Source organism: Perca fluviatilis, chromosome 9 (genome assembly GCF_010015445.1).
Source record: "Perca fluviatilis chromosome 9, GENO_Pfluv_1.0, whole genome shotgun sequence".
NCBI classification, from domain to species: Eukaryota; Metazoa; Chordata; class Actinopteri; order Perciformes; family Percidae; genus Perca; species Perca fluviatilis.
Genome location: NC_053120.1, coordinates 1,432,948 through 1,443,682, shown reverse-complemented (window position 1 = coordinate 1,443,682; position 10,735 = coordinate 1,432,948). Strand labels below are relative to the sequence as shown.

Below are 10,735 nucleotides of genomic sequence, written 5' to 3'. Positions count from 1 at the left end.
ATGGACATGACATTATATACCGTCTATAGACATGACTTTATATACTGTCTATGGACATGACATTATATACCGTCTATAGACATGACTTTATATACTGTCTATGGACATGACGTTATATACCGTCTATGGACATGACGTTATATACCGTCTATGGACATGACATTATATACCGTCTATAGACATGACTTTATATACTGTCTATGGACATGACATTATATACCGTCTATAGACATGACATTATATACCGTCTATAGACATGACATTATATACCGTCTATGGACATGACATTATATACCGTCTATGGACATGACATTATATACCGTCTATGGACATGACATTATATACCGTCTATGGACATGACATTATATACCGTCTATGGACATGACATTATATACCGTCTATGGACATGACGTTATATACCGTCTATGGACATGACGTTATATACCGTCTATGGACATGACATTATATACCGTCTATGGACATGACATTATATACCGTCTATAGACATGACATTATATACCGTCTATAGACATGACATTATATACCGTCTATGGACATGACATTATATACCGTCTATAGACATGACTTTATATACCGTCTATGGACATGACATTATATACCGTCTATAGACATGACATTATATACCGTCTATGGACATGACATTATATACCGTCTATGGACATGACATTATATACCGTCTATGGACATGACATTATATACCGTCTATGGACATGACGTTATATACCGTCTATGGACATGACGTTATATACCGTCTATGGACATGACATTATATACCGTCTATGGACATGACGTTATATACCGTCTATGGACATGACATTATATACCGTCTATGGACATGACATTATATACCGTCTATGGACATGACATTATATACCGTCTATGGACATGACATTATATACCGTCTATGGACATGACATTATATACCGTCTATGGACATGACATTATATACCGTCTATGGACATGACATTATATACCGTCTATGGACATGACATTATATACCGTCTATAGACATGACATTATATACCGTCTATAGACATGACATTATATACCGTCTATGGACATGATGTTATATACCGTCTATGGACATGATGTTATATACCGTCTATGGACATGACATTATATACCGTCTATGGACATGATGTTATATACCGTCTATGGACATGACATTATATACCGTCTATGGACATGACATTATATACCGTCTATGGACATGACATTATATACCGTCTATAGACATGACATTATATACCGTCTATGGACATGACGTTATATACCGTCTATAGACATGACATTATATACCGTCTATGGACATGATGTTATATACCGTCTATGGACATGACATTATATACCGTCTATAGACATGACATTATATACCGTCTATGGACATGACATTATATACCGTCTATGGACATGACATTATATACCGTCTATGGACATGACATTATATACCGTCTATGGACATGACATTATATACCGTCTATAGACATGACGTTATATACCGTCTATGGACATGACGTTATATACCGTCTATGGACATTACATTATATACTGTCTATGGACATGACATTATATACCGTCTATGGACATGATGTTATATACTGTCTATGGACATGACATTATATACCGTCTATGGACATGACATTATATACCGTCTATAGACATGACATTATATACCGTCTATGGACATGACATTATATACCGTCTATAGACATGACATTATATACTGTCTATGGACATGACATTATATACCGTCTATAGACATGACATTATATACCGTCTATAGACATGACATTATATACCGTCTATGGACATGACATTATATACCGTCTATAGACATGACATTATATACCGTCTATAGACATGACATTATATACCGTCTATGGACATGATGTTATATACTGTCTATGGACATGACATTATATACTGTCTATGGACATGACATTATATACCGTCTATAGACATGACATTATATACCGTCTATAGACATGACATTATATACCGTCTATAGACATGACATTATATACTGTCTATGGACGTGACATTATATACTGTCTATGGACGTGACATTATATACCGTCTATAGACATGACCTGCAGCGGCACCCCACTCCACTTGAGGAGCGGTTGGCTCGGTGTCTCTCAAAATCTGACGAAAATCTTCTAAACTGACCTTTGTTGATCTGAAATGAAGACAGATTCAGCAACTGTACGGCCTATTTCTCGCTTAAAATGTTTTCAGAAACACGTTTCGGTGAACTATTTTAGTACAATATGAGATCGTATTCTGAACGAGCCGCCATGACAGTCTGTTTTGAAATTAGGGACCAGCCAGACCCATGTGACGCGATCGTCCAATCAGCTGCCATGGGTTGCGTTTGTCACGCCTATCCCGCTCGTCATTTCCAATAAGTGTTTTAACATCGGTGTATAAAGTGGGCACTACGGCAGTAAGAGGTTAGTGACCATTAACAGGGTACTGACCAACCGTGTGGTACACACATGCTCCGAACCGAGACTAGCGAACCGAGCGGTTCGGGTGTTTTTTCATGAACCGTACCACCCCTAATATATATCTATATATATATATATATATATAGATATATATTAGCCAAACTTGTATGTTGTGCTTGCGTGTCAGCCTAAAAGGTTTGCCAGTTAGTCTCTGTTGCTTTGTTGTTTTTGCGTGTTTGCTTAACTGGTTCCTGTTCCTCTGTCTGCAGTACCTTCACCCTGGAATTCCCTTCACCCCTGCCTGCTAACCAGAACTATCTACTACATCATACCTTCAAGACTCCTGTCCAGCAGCACTCACCTCCCAGCACGTTCGTCATCAACATCAGCATTCCATCACCTGTACTCACCTGTCGACACGTCTGGCATTAGCTTTCCAGTTTTGTCTTCAATAAATGCCCACATTTTTCACCACCTACCATGTCCTGGTCTGCATTTGGGTTCAGAACCTGAGAGTTAAACATTAGTTTTAACTTAAAAAAAAAAAGGCTTTTGATAAAACACACACACACACAGACACACACACAAACCTCTGTGGTTTTAGACTCGTGTATAAAACATTGATAACTCGATAGGGAGGTGATGCTGCAAAGTTTCCTCTGATGATGAGATTAAGAAGTCATGTTTGTTAAAAAAATAAAAAGAGCAGCAGCTGATGAGGGTTGGTGTAGAGTGTATATGAGCTGAGTGGTGTCAGTGTTTGTCGACCTCGGAGCAGAATGGCTGCAGTCACAGAGCTCTCCTTCCTGCTGTTTGCTCTCAGCAACTACATCCATGCACAAGAACGGATCATTGTCCAAGATGAAAGGACCAATTACACCTTCAACCTCCCCAACAACACCAACTCCTGCCTGGTCTCCAGATCTGTTGGTGAGGAGCAGCTTGTCCTGTGGAACACCTCTGACCTCTGGTCCAACAGCTCCTCAGTACCTGAAGACCTGAAACAACGACTTGTCAGCTCGGTGAAAACTTCTTCTTACACCATCGACGACCTGACCCATTCAGACTCCGGCCGGTACCGAGAGGAGTGTTGGACTGAGGGCAACGTGACGCATGACAACAACTTCAGTATTACTGTTTGTTCTTCAATAGATCAGAGATTTATCACAGCTAGACTTAGAGAAACAGTGGACGTGCCATGCGAGGGAGCAGCTGATAATCTGGATATCCAGTGGCTCAAACGGGACTCTAGATATGAGCAAGAAACATGGAGCAGAGTTTTTGGGGACAAGACGACATCAGTGATGGACAATGTTAGAGGAAGATACCAAGTGGTGGCAAACACATCAGCTCTTCGTGTATCCAAACTCAGAGCAACAGACTTTACATACTACAGATGTCTGGTGATGAACCAACAGCAGTGTGTTAACAGTTACACTGTACGGTTGTTCCTACCGTATGAGAGAATCTACGGCTCAGTGGGAGAGACCGCTGTGTTGCCGTGCTCTATCACTGACTCCACTGATGAACAGCCCCCACGATGGTCTAATCGGATCTTCACTGACCTAGAAGTACACAACCAGACTGTTCCTTCAGTAGACCAAAAGTACTCGCTGGTGTTTTCATCTCTAATGTTAAATCACTCAGGTCATTACATCTGTAAAGCCTCTAGGAGATGGCAACGGTATGAGCTGGTGGTGTGTCACAAATGTGCCCCCCCTGCTGTAGAGCTCTTCTCAGAGGGAGAAGAAGTCACTCTCAGATGCAGAGATTGGAGAAAGGGTACAAGGCATCGTTGGTTTATCAAGTCAGACCGAACAGAGGGAAGAATCTTTAGTTTAGATCATCAGAGCCTGAGCAGAGTGAAGGAGGAGCATAGCAATGGGAGCCTGGTTATCTCTAATATCTCAGTTGGAGACGCAGGGGAGTACTGGTGTGTAGTTATTGACCGATATGGTGGTCAGTGTGTGTTAACAGAGAGAACTGTGTTAGTGTACTTTGAGCCCTTTGGGATTTACTCCACCTTCTTCAAAGTGCGATGCTCAGTGCTCAGTGTCCTGCTGCTGATGCTCTGTGCTGCTGTAGTCGCTGTGAACCTGAGGACACGGAGAGGAGCGCAGCTTTCAGCTCACACACACACTTAATATGCATATATGATCATTTCATCATTGGCTTTAATACAGCCTGGTATACACTGGCTTTAATACAGCCTGGCATACACTGGCTTTAATACAAGGGGTGGATGGGTGTGTCTGTGTGTGTTTGTGTGTGTCTGCGTGTGTGTCTCTGTGTATATGTGTCTCTATGTGTGTGTGTCTGTGTGTGTTCCACAGGTTTATTTTAAATCTAAAGATTATGTGATGTTGTATATGATATATGAAGGAATATGAATTGTCTTTAATGCATTTATAATAGTTGTATCTTGCATTGTTGTCAGTGTTATAAAGTTGTTATTATACCTTGGTCTATAGCTATAATCTATTGTCTGTATAATAAACATTATTAATAAACAATAAAACCGTTTTGATTGTGATTTCTGATTAATTATTATAAGCAACTTATCTCTCAATCTGTAAAATGTTTCTTATGTTAACTTTCAGTAAGTAAAGTTGATTTCTAGAGCATATTTAAACACACATTAATCTGACCAAAGTGCTGAATAAAAGAACATTAAAATGTAAATATCAAAACCCAAAAAGAAGATCCCAACACCAACAACAAGCAGCAGTTCCCAAACCCAGAATGATAGACATGATGAGACCAGACTGAGAGATTAGAGAGTTATAATGGGTCTTTAGCCCAGATATAAAAACAGAAATGGAGGGAGCACATCTGATATGTGAAGGCAGCAGCTTCCACCGTCGTGGAGCAGCAACTGGAAAGGCTCTGTCCATATTTGGCAGTTTGCAGATGATCTGTATCTGTGTTTTATTATAAAGTTAATGAAATAAAAGGTGTTCTACTTTGTCTCAGCTACAGCTCTGAGTCTCTCCCTCTGCTCCCGTTTACCTCACCACTGAGTCTCACTTCATGTCCCGCCCACAACACTATCTGGTTGGTAGATGTTAGACGAGTATCAGCCAATCAGAACTCACCACTGAGTCTCACTTCATGTCCCGCCCACAACACTATCTGGTTGGCTAGATGTTAGACGAGTATCAGCCAATCAGAACTCACCACTGAGTCTCACTTCATGTCCCGCCCACAACACTATCTGGTTGGTAGATGTTAGACGAGTATCAGCCAATCAGCACTCACCATGACATGCAGCAGCCTCAAGCAGAAGCGTCTCCGTCTCCGGTGGAGTTGGTCTCTCTCCGGGCCAGTCCCCCTAAATCTAGAGCGCTCCTTTAATGAGTCATTTAGGAAACTCTAAAGCAATTATTCCTAACCTAAACTGGCAGAAACAGACCATAATAAGTTCATGTTCAAGTGTGTGCATTTGAAAGGAAAAAGTACAGAGAGAATTAGACGGTGGGCCGAACGCGTTTTTCGTGTTGTTGATCGATCTCCATCGATAGAGTATACGATTCTTTTATGTACGATATTAAGTAATTATATGTAGTCAAATAAAATTTGTTGGCAACTCTGGTTTGATCATATATTTTCACAAACGTATATTTTGATTGTCAATCTGCTTAGGCAAATCGCGGGACAGCTCTAGTAGCTGAACCAATCAGATTGTAGTTTTTAACGTCATTAAAAATACTAACCAATCGCAGACGCCCAGACTAGGACCCGAAATGGGCGGGAGTAACCGAAAGTAACATAACCGTAATCAAAGCCGGTCGCCGTAACGCGTTACATTGTAGGCCTATATTTATACATCCAACGTAAATATTATGACACTTTACCTTGGATATGGAGAGTGTTGTATGTTACTAGCTGTACATCAACAAACATCATACCCTTTTCAGTAACAAGTTGGATCAAGTTTGTACAAAGTTCTTTAGAGTGGGTGAATTTAAATACAAAAGAAAGCCAAATCGCTCCAAAAAGCTGTGGAAAAATATGAAATCACAGAAGGCCACATTCCAGATATGCCAATTCATATTGGCTACCATAGAGAATGCTACATGCAGTATGCTAACAAAAGAAATATTGAGAGAGCCAGCAAGAAGAGACAAAAGACAGTACAGGACGTTGAAGGTTTGTAAAGCAGCTTTATAGTGGTTAAGTGTAGTTCATTTTAACCCCAAACATAAATTACAGATATTTACATCTCAGAAACAGTGAAAAATCATAGAATATAATTATATAATGTAATAACATATTAAGTTAAATATATATTTATTCTTATAAAAGTTGAATATGTATTGTCTTAGCATGACTACCTTTATAACTAAATGACAATTCAACTATTTGATCAAGCAAGGCTTTAGTATTAGTAATATATGGCAGTAATATGTATTTAAAATGGTAGAACATTTAACATATAATTTTAACAATATATAGATCCCGACGAAACTATGCACACAAAAACAAACCCTGCCCATGTAAACCTTGCCAGGCCAGACCATGAATGTAATAGCAGAAGGGCCGACACAGAGCCCTGTGTCTTAATTCGACATTTTAGTCAAGGTAAACTAATAAAAGGCTACTATAGACACAGCGACATCTAGTGGACAAATTTTTCAACATATAGCGACTGAAAATGCACGCCACCAAACAGTTGAGCAAAACATTAAAAGGGTTTTATGATGAACCGTGAAAAACAAAGAGCATTTTCATTGTTTCAGCAGAATAGATGTGTCAGGGTTTAGTCAGATCAGGTCAAGAAGATATCTCACAGCAGGGCTGAGGATCTGGGATTACCTGGGGAAACATTAGCAGAGTTGTAAAAAGTGTAGTAAAATTATTGGTTCACGGTCTAATAAATGAGGATTTACATTTATGAGGTGCTTACTAAAAAAAAAAAATAAAAGTGTAACTAGATGAGCCCAGATTAAAATGTATACAGTAATCACACCTTGTGTCAATATGAATAATAAAAGCATATCATTAGGGCTCAGCAGTAACTTGAAGTGGTTATCCAATTTGGTATCAGCTTGTAGTTGCTGAAACTGAAAATAAGGCTGACATTTTTAGCCAATTTATGTCCTGAGTAATTAATACACTAAAAAGAAGAAAACATGTATTTCAATAAACAATTATGTTTGTTTTATTTGACATTTTAAAGAATTTGAATCTCAAGTGTTGAAAAACTATAAAGTTGGAAGCATTACTACTACTACAATCCATGCAGTCATCACATTTTTCTGTTTTTCCCTTATCTTTTCCATTACAATATATTAGATGAAGAGGCATACACCCCAATTACAAACGATAATACGCCAACAGAGGTTAGAGTTCTCCGCCAACCACAACAGAGGTTCCGGGTCATCTAAAAGAGCACCACATCTCCTTCCAAGGCAGTGCTTGATATGCAGAAGTGATAAATATTTCAACCAAAAAATATAACCGGAAGAGGGTAAAGGAGAATCTTCAAAAATGTGAAACACTGACAGCTGGTAAGCTGCTTCTTGCAGCAGAGTCACGAGGGATGAAAATCTGCTACTACAAATACGTGGAATGGACCTTGTTGCCTCAGAAGCAATGTATCATTTCAGATGCTACAGAAACTACACTGTATTTTTGTACAAATCAGATGAACATGACTGCACAGGAAACAGCCAGTTTCAGACTGGATACAAGCATTTCTGTACAACAGTGGTGGAGGAGAGTTTGCTAAGAAAGCGGAAAGTGCTTAAGCTATCAAAGTTGAATGCACTGTTCAAGAAATGTGTCCATGAAACAGAAGGAATTGACATCTCCTCTCCTCTTACAAATCTGGTTCCCTGAAAGTGAGACTAAAAAAGTCCTATCCTTTTCTAAAAGTTTCAAAAACCATCAAGGCATGACTTTGTCTATGTTGAGGGATTTGACACCACACGAAATGGTCCAAGATGAGGTTGCCACAGCTGGATCATCTTCATCCTCATCATCAGATGAAGACAACACAAGAAAAATTGAAACAGATGACACAAATGAGAACCGCCTCTTGGATTATGCACTGCAGCATGACACTGAAAGATGCCATAGTTAAAAGAAATGTAAGACAACACCCAAACTCACATGGCCCACCAACAGCAACATACAAATCCGCTTTATACATGTAAGCTGCACGAATCTGGTCCCAGATAAGCTATTCAATTTCATTGCTTGGACTACCAGCCATGACAACAGATCCCTCTACTGACAATGAAAGAGTGAATGTTAGTGAAGAGGGAGGCTGAGAAGATTGTGTCAATTGGCCAGGATGTTATTAAGCTAACAATGAATGAAGGGAGATGGCTTATGCCCAAACATTGTGCATTAGCCATGGCCAGTCAGCACATAACAGGATCAGCTCAGCGGATAGGCTTGTTGAATGGTCTTGGGCACTGTTCCTCTAACTCACAGGTACTTGAACATGACACACTGCTTTAGCTACAGCACAAATACTTACGAAGGTGAGACTTACATCCCCAAAACATATAGCGTACAGTTGCAAACGCAACTCTAGTTTGGGACAATAATGATTTTGGAGAGGAAACCGTATCTGGTAAGGGGACTACACACAATACAAATGGCATAATAATTCAAAAATGATTCCCGGTAACAACCCTGCCCCCTGACCATCAGTGTTACAGAAAACAAGAAAGAGGTCTCTTGATCCCAGCCCCTACTAACCTTGAGGGCATACATCAGAGGGAAGAGAACAGGCCCAGAACATTTTGGAAAGAAGTGGAACTAAATCAAGACACCCACATCCTTACCAGGAAATCCAGCACAAAAATTAGATGGTGCCTACTTCCTGATGAAGACCTGCAGTCCATGGCAAAGTCCTTCCTTCCTGGACTGGTTTTAATACAGTGATCCGTGAAGATCCAATTCCACCACCAACCAACATTGAGTACCTTCCAGTGATTGATGCAAGTCCTACAGAATTGGGAACTGTAAAAACCATCCTTAAAAGAGAAATTACAGACAGACTCCAACTTCAGGAGATAGTTCTAGTCTTTGACCAAGCCCTTTATCGCGCCAAAGCTCAGGAGATACGGTGGAAGAGTGAAACATATAAGGAAAGACTTACAATTAGAAATGGGGGGAGTTTCACACATGTATGGCTTCTCCTGTCCTGTATTGGCAAGCGATTTGGAGATGCTGGCTTACAAGACATTCTGATTAGGACGCGACGTATTGTGCTGCGGTCTGTTGGAGGAGTTATAACAGGTCACCAATATAACCGAAGCATTCGAAGCCACAAGTTGATGTGTGAGGCACTACACAGGTTACGCTGGCAAGCCTACCTTGAAACCCTTTCTCAAGACTGCCGTGAAGCTGCTTTAAAAGTTGCTGCTGACCTCCAAAGTGCCTTTCCTGAAGAAATAGGTCAAGTAATTAGTGACTCACAGGTGTTCAACACAATCCTTGAAGGCTATGACAAATTCAACAAACAACAAGAAAGCAAGACATACCAGTTTTGGAGTTCCTACATTGAAATGGTAGAGGATCTGCTATCATTTGTGAGGGGCCACACGAGAGGCAAACTGGGGTCTGCATCTTTCCAGCATCCGGTTCATGCTGCCATGGTTCTTTTTCCTACGCACAGAATCAATTACAGTAGATACCTATCAGCATACGGCAGGAGATGAACATTCTAAAGGAAACTCATCCAAGAATCTACACACAGGTACAATCAGGTGACTCTTGTGGTACAGAGGCAGCAGACATATGCCTTTACAGGCACTGCATGTTACCAGGTAATAGAACAGACAGCAAACAGGGACTCAAAGACCAAAGGTGGGCTTACAGGTTTTCGTTGAACAAAGGTGCAGTCCACAGGTGGACACTGACACAGCACGAGAGAGCCACCGCCAATGGAGGTCAAGGACATGGCTGAGCAGAACATGTCAACAAGACAGAGAACAGAATTGGATGAGAAAAGAAAGGAACAGGATGAAAAAGATGTTCAGAGCATTCTGTCAACCATACATCACATGATGAACCCATTTGATCAAACACTGGAAAAAGAGCATCTTTACCATGTTACATCAGGTCAGGTAGCATCAGAAGCCATCTCTGCAGATCTGCTGAATGAAAAAGAAATAGGTGAGAAGGCATTTGTTGAATTCTTTCAGCAACGTCTCAACACAGATGAGGTTGAATTTCATGCACCACTGAAGAAAATGAAACTAAAGACATTTAAGGACACAGCTACCCTCAAGTGTCACCAAAGTGAG

The 10,735-nt window shown here is 40.3% G+C and overlaps 1 long non-coding RNA gene across 1 annotated transcript; it reads right to left on the bottom strand.

Moving 5' to 3' along the window:
- Positions 1-7,068: 7,068 nt before the first annotated feature.
- On the bottom strand, positions 7,069-10,025 carry LOC120565412. The gene is made up of 3 exons (XR_005640235.1): positions 9,971-10,025; positions 9,803-9,872; positions 7,069-7,286 (listed from the first exon to the last, which is right to left on the bottom strand). It is a non-coding gene; the product is annotated as an uncharacterized LOC120565412 (long non-coding RNA).
- Positions 10,026-10,735: the final 710 nt, after the last annotated feature.